This window comes from Macaca nemestrina, chromosome 1, assembly GCF_043159975.1.
Source record: "Macaca nemestrina isolate mMacNem1 chromosome 1, mMacNem.hap1, whole genome shotgun sequence".
NCBI classification, from domain to species: domain Eukaryota; kingdom Metazoa; phylum Chordata; class Mammalia; order Primates; family Cercopithecidae; genus Macaca; species Macaca nemestrina.
This window is the reverse complement of record NC_092125.1, coordinates 100,562,623-100,577,675: the sequence shown is the minus strand read 5'-3', so window position 1 is coordinate 100,577,675 and position 15,053 is coordinate 100,562,623. Positions and strand designations below refer to the sequence as shown.

At 40.5% G+C, this 15,053-nt stretch overlaps 1 protein-coding gene across 1 annotated transcript in view; it reads right to left on the bottom strand.

The window, feature by feature from the left end:
- The window catches only part of LOC105498137 (absent in melanoma 2), a 130,452-nt gene that overhangs the window by 66,636 nt on the left and 48,763 nt on the right, over window positions 1-15,053 (bottom strand). The gene's annotated exons all lie outside the window — the stretch shown is intronic.

Sequence of the window (15,053 nt, the reverse complement as noted above, 5' to 3'; positions counted from 1 at the left end):
TATGGACTCCAAGCTGAAACTACTTTTTACATTCTCAAAGAATTGTAAATAAAAACAAATAGTAATATTCGACAGTGACGGAAAGACGCAGAACACCCAAAATATTGCTCTCTGGTCCTTTATGGAAAAAGTGTCCTAACCCCTGTTCTAGACTATGTAAAACCTCTGGTCTCTCATCTATTCCCATCCTTTGTAATCTTTACTATTCTTTGGAATGCTCTCCCCAGTTTATTTACTAAAGTAGAGGACACAGTGTTATAGGGCAGCCAGATGCAAACAGGAACTGAAACACAAGGCTTCTAATATTTTTCTTCATGTGGCATGACAATTATTAGAAGAGTTAAAAATCTTTTATTTCAATTTTCTGTTTTGAGAGTAACGTATTTTTGGTTACAGAGAAAAACCCCTGAGATCACAGCCTTGACCTTCTCAATGTTTCAGAGGTCCATTGGAGAACCACCAGCACACTTCTCTCCCCAGCCCAGGAGAGCAGGAGGAAAGCAGGTGAGATGGTGATGACATAGGAGGCAGCAAGAAGGTTATGCAGGAGAAAAGTCTGAATAATTTATCTTTCAGGTGCATCTTAGGTGGCGGCAACAGATCTTTCCAAACCACATCAAGCTAGAAACTGATTTTGTTATTTTTCCCACATTCGATTGATGCCTCCTCTCTGCTTTTGACTCCCCTGTTAGCAGGCTGAGGTGCAACTGGAGAGGTAAAGTGTCTGGGAGGCAGCAATAGCGGTGTCCCCAGGGAACAGGCTATTGGCGTGCTGGTTGTGCTGCCAAGCCTGACTGCTTCTCTGAGACAAGTATCAGAGCCAGAGTATGTTGTAAGTTGGTAACAGCATATTCTGGGAAAGCCTCCACTAAAAATCGTGACCATTATGAGAGGAAATATGCTCCCAGTCGGCAAAACAGTATGAAAGTAAAATAACAGATAAGCAACAATACACTGGAACATGCTTTATAGCAAAGACCTACCTAATAGTAGGCACATATCAGCTGTAGAACAAGCTAAATTCACATGCTTAGCCAGAGGCTGTGAGCTTAGATTTAGGAGATAAATATAAAAACAGTAATACCATCAAGGGAACGACCCTTGCAGGCCCACACCATTGCTCCCTACTAGAATGTAAGTCCATATAGTGATTTTCATTTTTTAATAAACATTTATTGAGCCTATGTGAACTGTTATATTTTAATCTAAAGCTGAGACAGGGTAAGTCACTTGTTAAGAGCCACATGGTTATAAATGACAATACAAAGAATTAGAGGGCCAGGGAAAGCCAGAGAGAGAAAGAGAACAGATGAATTTAGACAGATGTGGCTTTGACTGTCAAATCTGCTTCTTAGAAGCTATGAAATTTTGCGCAAGTTACTCACTTCTCTGAGCCTTAGTTTTCCCATTTCTAATGTGGGAACAATATCTACTTTTCATGGACTTTGTGAGGATTAGAAGCTGTTTTTCTAATGTGAATGGTTCATGGCTGACCCTTTAGAGAAAAGAGGACAGAGAGAGGAAGGTGTGTAAGTAGAAAGTAAGTAGGAAATGCAGGGTAAGGTTGGCCTGCGTGTCAAGGCACCAGAATTTCAGGTAGGGTTACATCCAGATTCCCATGACCTTTGTGGACAAGAGATTAGAAGCATGCAGTTCTTACAGTCAGTCCTGCTGTGACTATAAGAATTCATGGCTACAAAAAACACTTCCATTCTAGGGCCAGGAATTCTGAGCAAAACATTTGCAAGTCAGCCTACTCCAATCTATTGCTTGATGGGCATTCTAGACCCTCGAAAACTGTGTGCAAAGGAATGTTCTTTCATTTCTGCCTCTAACTTGAATCTCTTGTTTTCTGACATTCTCAGCTTTTCAAAAGCCTTCAGAACACATTCGTGTGATGAGAGCTATTTCCTTTCTGAGAATGGGAGTCAGGGAAGGAAGAAAGGAAACAAAGAGGAAAATGTCAAGACTAAACTGCCACTGGCCTGGGAGTCTCCACCCATTTCCTGCACTGTGGCCACTGCTATAGGTAGCTACCAGGTAATATCTCTTCCTCCAGTTTGCAAAGTCTCTGGTGTTATCAGTTATAAACATGTAACCTAAAATTGATAGAATTACTTTGGAAAGCAAGAAAGCATACCCTGGTGAAACTGAAGAGGAATATAAACTATGACTCAGCAATCCAATCCCGCGTGTATAATCTGAAATTGCTTGCTCTAGGAGATATGAAATTATTCCAACAGCATTGTTTATAATACACAAAAAACCTGGGGAAAAAAGCCTGTATGTCCATCAAAGTCAGAATGCATTAATAAATTGTGTTATACTCACACCATGGAGCATTATACATTAATGAAAATAAACTTGTATATTTAAGAACATGGATAAACCTCAAAACACAATGGTAAAGGGGCCAAAAACAACTCATATAAGAATATGTTTCCACTTATATAAAGTTTAAAAAGCAAAACAAAGTAATATATTATTTGGGGATAGCTATATGTGAAATTAAACTATAAACAAGACAGGGGATGATTGGTTACCCATCCCTAGGGACTGAGAAATAATGCAATTGATGAGGTTCACCCGAGAGTCTTCAAAGAACTGGTGATGTTCTCATTTTAAGCTGACTGGTAGGATTCTGAGTGCTTATTTTATTATTGTAATTATACTTTCTAAATGGTTCATATACATTCCATATACCCTAGGGTATGTATAATTTATTTCACAACAAAAAATTAATGTAACCCAAATGTGCATGGGGCCCCTAGGGTCACCTCTGCTCCCACTCCACACTATCTTGAGTCAAGTAACAGATCAGTGTCAGCCCTGACTAGTGTTATGGTCTGAATGTCTGTGTCCCCCCAAAATTCCTATGTTGAAATCCTAACCTCAATGCAATGGGGTGGAGCCATTGGGAGGCAAAGTCTCTGGTATCATCAGTAATGAAAATACAATCTAAAATGGATAGTATCACTTTGGGATGCAAGAAAGAATACCTTGGTGAAGCTGATCAGAAATGGTAATCTATGACACGGCAAAACCATTCCCTGTTGGGATCCTTAATGGGATCCCTAATGGGATTTCATAAGTGCTCTTATGAAAGAGAGACGAGGAAGTTTGTTTCTTGTTTCCACCACATGAGGACACAGCCATCTATGAGTCAGCAAGTGGGCTCTCACCACACACTGTATCTGCCTTGACCTTGGACTTCCCAAGGCTGGATTTCTCACAGACTCCAGAACTGTAAGAAATACATTTCTGTTGTTTATAAACCACCAGGTCTGTAGCACTTTGTTGTGGCAGCCCTTTGCCTGGAGTATTCATCTCCCTACTTCTCATGTCACCAACTGAAAGTGGCTTCTTTTTCATCTTAACCAAAGTCAGTCTGCCCATCAGTCTCTGCTGCAATCTCTTATCTGTTCCCTTCATAACAAACTCATTACAAACCACAACAACTTTGTTTACTTGTTTCTGTTTCTTTTCTTTTTGTCAGTCTCTCCTACTAGAACACACTCCTCTGGAGAGTCAGGACTTCGTATGTCTTGTTTATTGCAACCTCGCCATCTCTCAGCACAGTGCCTAGTATAAAATAGTGGCCAGATATGGTGATAGGAGCGTGATAATAAAAAATGTATCATGAACCCACAATAAAATAATGACTCTGTTATAAATTGTCATCTTATGTGCCAAGGCCTACACACACACACACACACACACAGAGTCACCCCGAGCTCTGCCATTTTTCTGCATGACTCTGGGTCTACATGGGTGGCCTGTCCAGAATCCTGTCTTCTCTTTTCTTTGAGTTTTCTATATCCATTAAACTTCTTTTGGTCTTTACTGCAACCACTAATCCAGGTTATTTTTTGTGTTTAAAGTAATAAAATTAAATATTCTATACTTGGAAAATGGCCTAGTATCGTTACAGCGAGTTCACTCAATTACTCCCACTCTTTTGACTGCTTTTGACCGACCCAATAGTACCTCTGTCCGACTTCAATTTCATGCCCACCTAACTTCACCTCTGTGGCCTTCCATTGAAAGCCACTTGCCAGTATCCTAACCCCCTCTGCCTTTGTCCTTCCTTCTCTCCCACACCCCCTCTTCCCAGGCTCTAGACACTTGAACTCTCAGCTTCCTCAGTGTTTGCACCTGGGCTGCTAATCACTGCTAGAGAAAATCATAAAACTACAAATTCATGATAATAAACTTCATCTGGTTCTCCACACTGCTCCACAAACTACATTTTCTAGTCAGCTCACTCTTCAGATTTCAATAATGATACTTCAGGATTTCTTCACTCCCCTTATATGTTTGATCCCTCTACATTGGGGCACATTCTCAGAAAATTACCCATATTCTTACCTCATAGAAATTATCGAGTCCACTTGTCAGAAACTCATCCAATCTCCTAACTGCAGTGGGCTGAATAGTGGACCTCAAAAAGACATGCCCAGGTTTTAACATTTAAAACCTGTCAATGTGACCTCATTTGTAAAAAGCATCTTGCAGATGTAATTAATGTAAGGATCTTGAGATGAAATCATTGTTGATTTAGGGTGGGCCTGGAATCCAATGGCAGGCATTCTTACAGAGAAATGCAGAGAGAGATCTGAGACACAGAAAAGATGGCCAGGTAAAGACAGAGGCAGAGTTTGGAAGTATGCAGCCCCAAGATGAGAAACCTGTTCAGAGGAGTGAAAATCTGCTTACACCTTGACCTTGATTTTGGACTTCAGAACTCTAAAACATTGACAGAATAAATCTCTGTTATTTCTGAGGCACCCAGTTTGGGGAAATTTGTTATGGCATCTCCAGGAAATTCACGATGCTAACTAAGCTGACACCTGCATTTGTACCTGCTCCATCTGCCTTCTCTTCAGTTACTGTAGCAAGGGTGGATAGTTCCTATTTAAGTCTTCAGCTAGGCTGTGGACCCCACAATAAAACATTGTGGTTAATGGTGCAAGTCTCAAGCTAGATTGCTTGAGTGTTGATCCTGTCTCCACCACTCACTATGTGATGTTGGTTACTCACAGTACCATTCTATGCCTCAGTTTCCTTATCTCAAAAAAACAGGATAAAAATAAAAAGTACCTCTCTAGGAGAGGCTGTGTAGGAATTAAATGGAATCATGTTCTCAGAACTGTTACTGAATAAGAAGGGAAGAACTTTTATTACTATTATCATCTCTGGCTGCCTCCTCAAGGACTAAACTATCTATTGATTAGTCCTCTCTCTCGTTCCTTCAACCTTTTTTTATGAGATAACTTCCATGAGCATTTAAACATTCATGACCATTCCCTATCCAACAAACAAAAACAAACAAACATCACCACTCCCTAAACCACACTCCTCCCTCCAGCTCCCATCCCACCCACTAACTCCATTTCACAACAAATGTTTTAATTATATACACTCCTTGCTTCTCCTTCCTCACTTCTCACTCACTGGGGAACCCACTAAAATCTACTTCTATCACTCCACTGAAACTTCCCTTGACAACCCATGTATTACCAAATCCTAAAGGAAACATCAGCCCTTATCAGCAACATTTGACAGTGTGGCTCATACACTCTTTTTTAAAAGCTTCTTTTCATTGATTCTGGCCCCAGCCCTCCTAGTTTTCTTCCTGTCTATCTGGCCAGTCTCATTTGCTCACTTCTACCTCCTCTAATGATTCCTTAAATGATGGGTTCCTCGGGGCTCCTTCTTAGCCATTCTTCTTTTCTCATTTTACCTTCTATGAGATATTGACCACTCCCAAGACATCAATTTACTCACAACAGACTGATCATTCCTAACTTGTATCTCTGGCCTAGATTTCTCTTCACAGTTCCAGGCTCATATATCTAGCTGCCCACTAGACATATCTACTGCTACATATTTGACACCTCAAATTCAACATATCTAGTGGAAATACTCATCTTCCCTGGCCTTTCTGAGAATCTACTTCCTCTACCTATCCCCTTTCTCATTAAAAGGCACTTCAATTCACTCAGCTCAAGCCAGGAATCATCCTGGACTCTCCTTTTTCCTTTACCTCTTACAGCTGATTTCCACCGAGTCTTATCCATTTGATATCTTAAATGACCCTCAGATTCATCCTCTTCTCTCTCTTTCTCTCCACTTCTCTAATACAAGCCAACACCATATCACATATACCCTTAAACTGTCTCCAACCTAGCTTCCCTTCAGTCTTTCTCCAAATTCATCTGGAATAATCTTTTCAAACTGTATTCCAAACTATAAATCTAAGCCTGGTCACCACACACACACACACACACACACACACACACACACACACACACACACATTCTTCAAATCTGTCATTGGTTGGTATTTCCTCTTAGGATAAAATCCAAACTCTTTAAGAAGGTTTACCAGTTCCTCCACAATCTGGCTCTCAGCATTAGACGTCAGTCTCACAGACTGCCTGGAGTGTTTTTGTTCTCTCCTTCCTTCATAGCTTAATGTCGCTTCTTCCAGGAAGTCCTGATGATGCTCCAGCTTTCAGATGTCCCATGGTGTTCTCTGTACATCCCTTAAGAGTGACCCTCTATAATGTGTTGGGATGACCTAATCAATGTCTGTCTTCCACACTGCAGAGCAAGTGTGTAAGAACCAGAACCATGCCCGTCTTATTCCCAATGCATCTCCAGTGCCTCTCAAAGTTGCAGATCCACAGCAGGCACTTCATAAAGACTGCATGAGTAGATGAACAAATGCTATTTTCCTTGGGGAATTATTTGGTATACTTTATACTATGTTTCTCTGAATTCTATGTGCATCATGACTGAATTTGTGCATATATATGTATATGTACACATATGTATGTGTATACATATATAATGATCATAGTTAAGAGTTATTGACTGAATTACATTACAGGAAAAGAAGTAGTTAGAATAATTTATCTCTGAACTCTGTCATACAGTACATTTGAAGGCAAGAAATTATTTAATGAAAATCTGGAAATTGGGAGCATTTTAGTAGTGTGATGCAAGGATCTTAGAGGAAAAGTTTTAAGGGATACTATACTCAGGTTAAGACAAGACTATTTTAAAAAAATAATTTGTAGCAGACTAGTTTCCTTAGGGACCAGCTTGGAAACTATGAAGGAATACACATTTCAGTTAGATAACCTAGAGGAAAATAATTTGGGATAGAAAGTGGGTGGAAAACAAAATCCACATTTTAGAGAGTGTTCAGTAATACTGCTCAATCTGCACAGTTGGATCACACAGTTGGATCATCTGTACTTTAAACATTTTTAGCCAATAATCTATTTCTTATGAATGGTATTTCAGATAAAAGTCGGAAATTTTATTTCCCTTCTTGAATATGTAGATCATGGATGAGATTTACAGACAACACAGGCATTTAAACAGGCAAGACATGGTATTTCACCAAAAGACCAAAATCAAGTTGGGAAAGAACACATTTTAATGTTCCTGCTTTGACCCCAAAATACAGAAGGTAAAATAGTATCTGAAAAAAATGAAACTCAAAATTCATGGAGGCAAATGCTGTGTGCAAAATCACTGACTTGCCAATCACAGTGGCTCACACCTGTAATCCCAGCACTTTGGGACGCCGAGGCGGGTGGATCACCTGAAGTCAGGAGTTCAAGACCAGCCTGGTCAACATGGTGAAACCCCATCTCTACCAAAAATGCAAAAAAAAAAAAAAAAAAAAAAATAGCTGGGAGTGGTGGTGGGCAGCAACTGTAATCCCAGCTACTCAGGAGGTTGAGGCAGGATAATCACTTGAACCTGGGAGGTGGAGGTTGCAGTCAGCGGAGACTGCAGTCAGCAGAGATTGCGCCATTGTACTCCAGCCTGGACAACAAGAGCAAAACTCCATCTCAAAGAAAAAAAAAAAACAAACTGACTTTACCAAGAAAAAAGATTTTAGAGTTTGCATTAGAAAAGCTCGCTGGTGACATTGAGCAAGCTTCCCAGCAGGTGGCGCCCTGAACCAATGAATGTGAAAAATGACAGACTCAGACACACCTGCATTTTAAGAATTAAAATCACCTCTTTTTATATATATATATATATATATATATATATATATATATATATATATATATATTCTGACCACACACTCAGTAGATTGTGGAATCCATATGCTCTTACCCTCTGTACAACACACACATACACATGCGTGTGGACACATTCCTTCACCAGGGAATACAGTAACACCCCTAAATTATGAAGGTAAACATTAGCAAGCTGGACATACAAATTAGACACCTATTAATATATGTATGTGAATTGCATCTGTTTATAAGAGCCAGTCCAGTACCTCCAAATGGGTCCTTAACACCGCCTAGTATACATTCCGCACTTCTCTGCTATATTATTATCATCCTCTCACTCTCCACAGTAACTAATCCAAATTTCTGTGCTGTTTTCAAACATCCAACACCTTCTCTTTTTCTCAGTTATTTTCTGTTCAAGACATGGCTACTTACTTTAACAGAAGAAGGATAGCCACTGCCATCAGATGGAATTTCCTCATCTTCCAGATATCAACACGAAAATCTTCATCTAAACATCTACCCTCTTTCCTTCCAATGGTCATGGAGGAGCTGGTCCTCCAGCTACCCACTGTTAATGCCTTCTCTGGCACTCTGCATCCCCTATCACCTTCCCAGAAACCTCGGCTTCTATTTATGCACTTGCTCTTGTTCTTGTTCTCTCTCTCTCTCTCTCTCTCTCTTTCACTCAATGATTTCCTTCCCAATGGCTTTCATAGAAACTCAAATCTCTCCCACTAAAAAAAAAAAAAACAATTAAGATGTGTGGAACTACAGATACAAGAAGTTTGGCCATAAATTTATCACTGTCGAAACTGAGTGGTGGGTACACGAGGATTCATAATGCTATTCTCTCTAATTTTATTCATGCTGGAGAGTTACCACAATGAAGTTTTAAAGTAAGGGAAAAAAAGATATTTTTATTTGATTCCTCATAGCTTCCTCACCACCCTCTCTTCATCTCTTCATGCCCACACTTCTAAAAGTTGCCTATATGCATTCTCTGTTTCCTTACCTCCCACTCCCTCTGCAACCCCCTCCATCTGCTTTTTTTTACCTGACACTCCAGAGAAACAAAAACAGCTATCACCCTTGACTTCCATGTCACATAATCTAGTGGATACATTTTAGTTATCATCACTCTTGACTTCTCAGCAGCATGTGATACTCAAACAAGTTTCTTCTTATATACTTCCTTCCCTGGGCTTCAGGAATTATAATATTCTGCTTTTTCTTCTACCTCTCACCACTACTTCTCCGACTCCTCTTACTCTGTTATTAAACGCTGAAGTTCCTCTTAGCTCATTCTTAGGCCCTTTCTCTTCTTACCCTGTAATTTTTCCTATGTGATCTTATTTGTATTCTTGGCATCAAATTCCACCAACATGCATATGACTTCCAAAATTAAATCAGCAGTTCAGACCTGACCTGACTCTCACCTTCATACATGTGTGACATCTCCTCTCTATATCTCAAAAGCACCTCAAAATTAGAAGCTCCAAACTGAACTCATCATTTTCTCCCCCAAACCTGGCCTTCTTCAAGTGTTTCTGATCTTAGCGAATGGTGTGCAAACCAGAAATCTTAGAGTCTTTCTTGTCAACTCTTTCCCCCTTTTACCATTTCTAGTTCATCAACAAATCCTGCATGTTTTAGCTCATAAATACTTCTGAAACCTTTTTTCTTCTATATCTGCCATTACCACCACCAGCATAATTATCACCCCCTTAATCCCGGCTAATATTGCTTTTCACAACAACCTCTGGTGGTAACTTCTAATTTAGCTCCAGCATCTATCCTGGCAGCCTTCCACTCTGTCCTCTGAGCAGCAGCTGGAGTAATCTTTCCAAAATGCAAATCCAATCATGTTATTCTTTGGCTTAAAATCTTTCAGTGGTTTTCCATTGTTTTGGGGATAAGGAGAAAAAAAAACCTTACAGGGAATACAAGGCCCTATGGGGCCTTGTCTCTCCAATTTCACTTCATGCGGCCTTCTCCCTTACTCTCTATTGTCAAACCAAACTCACTTTACAGTCCTTCATCGGGCTGAGTGCAGTAGCTCACGCCTGTAATCCCAGCACTTTGGGAGGTGGAGGTGGATGGATAACCTGAGGTCAGGAGTTCGAGACCAGCCTGGCCAACAAGGTGAAACCCCGTCTCTACTAAAAATACAAAAATTAGCTGGGTGTGGTGTCAGATGCCTGTAATCCCACTTACTCGGGAGGTTGAGGCAGGAGAATCGCTTGAGCCTGGGAGGTGGAGGTTGCAGTGAGCCAAGATTGTGCCACTGCACTCCAGCCTACGCAACAAGATAAGACTCTGTCTCAAAAAAATAAAAATAAAAATAAAAAAGCCCTTCACGCACGGCATTCTCCCTCCCTCTACAAAAGCTTCATGTATGCTGTCTCTGTATAGAAAGCCCTTTTCTTCATTCCTTGCCTAGTTATTTCCTTATCTTTCAGATTCAAGTCAAGAGACACTTCCTGGGGGAAGCTGTCCTTGATCTTTCCGAAGAGGTCAACTCTCCTGGCCACAGACCTTGACCTTCTTTGCTCCATGGACCTCTCCTTTATTTACCATTGCAGCTTTACATGTATTTCTGTGATCACCTCTGTCTCATTTGTTCATCATTGCACCTCATTCAGTTCTTAGCACACAGCAGGTACTACAAGCATTTGTTGAATGAGTAAATGAATTAATGATTATTATTCATTCAACTCTGTCGGTTTTTCCTCTACTTTAACTGTCTCTAGATTACTTTTACCTTCATCTCTGAGTGGATAATCAGGGACTACACCTCATTTTTAATATTAATATAGTTCTGTGCTTTTATAACTTAGGCATGCCAGGATCCCATATGTGGGGCATGCCAGGCATCACTTTTACCCTAATATTTGGAGCCAGATTATTATTTTTGTATTTAAAAAATGCAGATATAATGAAATAGAACCCCAAATCTAGAATGTAGCATAAAGTCTATGACTTCAGAGAAATGCTGTGCTTAGTATAGACCACTTTAGGCCTGGCTTATGTGAATCTGGAAGTAAGCCATCACTCTCCTCAGCCATTAGAGACACGCTTAAGCACAAAACTTAAAAAGCACCATTAGAAGTTTATACATAATAGAAAACTTTTAACAGTTTCATGCTCCTTCAAAATAATATAACTTGTTCTAAAGAGTCGGAAATTTTGGATGGTACTATTTCTTGCTCTAAAAGTGGTCTATAGATGTAGCAAAGGAAGACAAGTTATCAGCAATTGTTAGTGATTGCCAGAAGATGCTCCCTTCAGATTCAGGACTGAGCTAGGTCCACAGCAAGGAATTCACCCAGAAAGAGAATTGGCCTGGAATACAAGAGCCAAGCCCTGGTCTCCTGTCTCCTCCCAGCTCCCCAGGTGTTTGTTTTAGTCTAATTCCATCTCTGTAGACACCAACCTGCCTTCTCAAAATAGACACACTCGCCCTCATCCCAGGCTTTAAAGCCCAGCATTGCCCCACACAGAGAAGTCCTAACATGACCCTTTCCACGGGGACTAGAACCTGAGGATGCTGTAGGACTTCTCTGCTCATTGCCCTAGAGAAAAATCTAGGGCTCCTACAGTGATCACTTTGGGGAGAACGTGCTCTTGGAGGGTAACTACTATTTAAAATACATTATGCATGTCTTGACTTCCACTAGGACTCCCCTTGAAGAAGAATGTGGTTAGAAACATGGGTCACAGCTAAAATCTCTCAAGTCCTCACTCACAGCCTCCAAGAAACCAGCTTGATCCAAACAATCTGAAGGTTTAGAAAGAATAACTACAAAGAAGGAGGCTAGCACTTGTGTTTGCACCTCCTGTGTATCTACCTCGACAATTTTACAGCTTACCCTATTTAATTCTAGGTATTAGTTTGATCATTTAGTGGATGAGAAAATCAAAGGACTTAGACAGACTTAGCGCATGCCTACATTTATACAAGTAAATAGGGAGACCTCAGATTTGGACTCAGATCTGTGTCATTACCATGAAGTTGCTGCTTCTACTATGCTCATGGTTAACTTCCCTTATCATACTATGCCATCTCTCACCATTCATTCTCTCAAAAGAATCATCACTGAACAGTATTACCACCATGAAAGCAAAAAGATCCAACTAACTTCCAAGGAGGACATCGTTTAAAGATATTCTGTTCCATTATAATTTATAGCAAGTACTAAGGACATAAACACTGCAATCATGTTTTCGGGGATAAGGTCTATTTGCTACAGCTTTAAATATAAGCAAAATGAACATGTTTACCACTAGGTAATAACTATTGTAATGACAATAACTAAAAATAACTAGTTTAAAAATAGGTGATCTGTGTCAGGTAAGCTCTCCAGAGATGATAAATCACTTTTGTAGGTGGACTGTTATAAAACCCTCCACCTCCGGTGGCACAGCACCACCGCTTGGGAACCATAGCGCCACAGCTTGCTGCTTCTAAAGGCTTTGGGCCAAGCAGAGCTGTAAACCTGCCTACATATGTGACTCTATTCTCTACTTATCTATTCTATCTCTGTCTGTTCTCTACCAACAGATAAAATTTGCCTTTTAACATAGAAACCAGAACCTTCGCTCAAACTCGTCAATGGTCCTCACTAACATTTAGAAAAGCCTCACCGACAAGCCTTATGTCAGTGATTGCCGGGGCACTGGAATTGCCCCTCAAAAGTGGTTTGAAAATTTGATGGAGTAGTTTTTTTTGTTATAATGACTGGGGGCCATGGTTAGCTGTAGAGAGGTAGAGCATGCTGGACTTATGAGTCCCAGAATGTGCAAGGGCATCTCTCACAACGAAGAATTGACCCATGATGTATACTTCTGAATGACCTATTAAAACCTGTGTGCTGGGGCCGGGTACAATGGCTCATGCCTGTAATCCCAGCACTTTGGGAGGCCGAAGGCAAGTGGATCATTTGATCTCAGGAGTTCAAGACCAGCCTGGACAATATGGTGAAACCCCGTCTCTACTAAAGATACAAAAATTAGCTGAGCGTGTTGTTGCGCATGTGTACTCCCAGCTACTCAGGAGGCTGAGGCAGGAGAATCGCTTGAACCCAGGAGGCGGACGTGGCAGTGAGCCGAGATCGCGCCACTGCACTCCAACCTGGGTGACAAAGCGAGACTCCATCTCGAACAAACAAACAAACAAAAATGTGCTGGTATCTGAGCCTAGAGTCTAACTTGTCTTTCTATGTTGGAGAGTTTTCTGCATGATTTAAAACTTCCTAAATTTTCCAGGAATGCAAAGTACTATGCATTTTGCAAGAAGACTTACTCCGTTTTGATCAAAAATTTATCCAAAAGTGTTCACCAGTCTGGAAAACCATGACACTGCTGGTGAACGACATCCCTCATGAGATTTAAGTCAGCAGTGCAGCATGCTTGCATCGGTCTGCACATATAGCTGTTGCATTTAGGGTGGTTCTTCATATAGGTGCAAGGCTGCTGGTATGGCATTTACATACTAAAATATATGTTATTTATTATAAGTGTATTACCTTTTATTCCTCTCTTACATTACAATTAGGGTATTATATTGATTTGTTTTCATTACAGGCATGGGTAAGTTATGTTATCTATGAATTTCACTGCAGGGTAGTAGAGGAGAATTGAAAAAATAATGGACCTAACAAGGCAGAGTTGGATATGATAGGGTTGAGAACATTGTCCTAGATGATGTGCCCTGTATCAAACTCTAATCCCAACTCTTCCCATCACTCCTTCCACTCCACCACATTGACCTTTCAGCTTTCCAATCCAGCTGGTGTCCACATCAGAGTCTCTGCTCTTGCCATTTCTCTGTTTGAAATGCCCACCCCCTAAATCTCATTGTCCTCCCTCACTCCACTCAGGTCTTCACTCAAAAGCCACCTCCTCTGAGAGGTCTTCCACGACCATCATTCATCACACCACTCTCCACCCTCAAGCATCCTTTAAATTCCTCCATAGCACATAGCACTACCTAAAATGCTATTCGCTATTATAAAGTTTACTTACCTGTCTGTCATTTGTTGCCATCATGGGAATACATAGGAGGTGGAATCTACTATTTTGGTGCCTGGAATAGTGGAAAGTGGCACGAAGTGGATGCTTAACGAATATTTGTTAAATAAGTGAATTAATGCATGAAGATACTGCCTGTGCTCCTGCTACCTGGAAGCTAGGAGTAATCTCTTTCTCTTTCCTATCTATATAATTTATAGTCAATCGAAGTCAGCATTAATTCTTTCAAATATATCCATCAAATGCCTACCATATTTCAGGCACTGATAATACAATAATAAATAACACATATCCTGCCCACATACTTTGCAATTAATGATCAGCTACAGCATCTCTGAAGTATTTGAGTCCTGCAGTGAAGTGACTTTATAAAAAACACACCCATTTCTATTTTATATTCTGAATATCTTTAAAATACAGTAATTATGATGTTCATAAATTAGGAGATATCCCTTATGTATTCAAAAGAAAATTGTTATCACACAGAAGAATTTTTACTCATGGAAAATCTTTTCCCAAGTCCTGGTGATATCCTTCAAGTCTCCAAAACACCAACCCTCAGAGATGAAGAGAGTTGAAGGTTAGGCAATAGTTAAATAAGCAGAAGCTTCTAGTTCCCTTAAGTGGGGTAGCCAGGAGGACCCTCTACCTACCTGGCTGAGATAAAGTCTCCTATCTAGGGCACAGAGGGACCACATGCCTCTGAAGGATCCTGCCAGCTAAAAAAGTCCAATCAGTCCTCTTTCTTAGGGTAGCACAGGGCGGCATCAGCTCCCGATGATGACACACAGCCACCCTGGATGTTCCAGGCAGCGGCTGAGCATTCAGACCCTTTCCTTTCCCCACTTTGTGTCCAGGTACCCTCCTCATATGCTTGGGAGAAAGACAAAAGCAACTTGAAAACTAACATAGCCTCTATATTTGTACAGCGCTGCACAACAAACTTTTTCATCCATTTTTACACTTGTAGGAA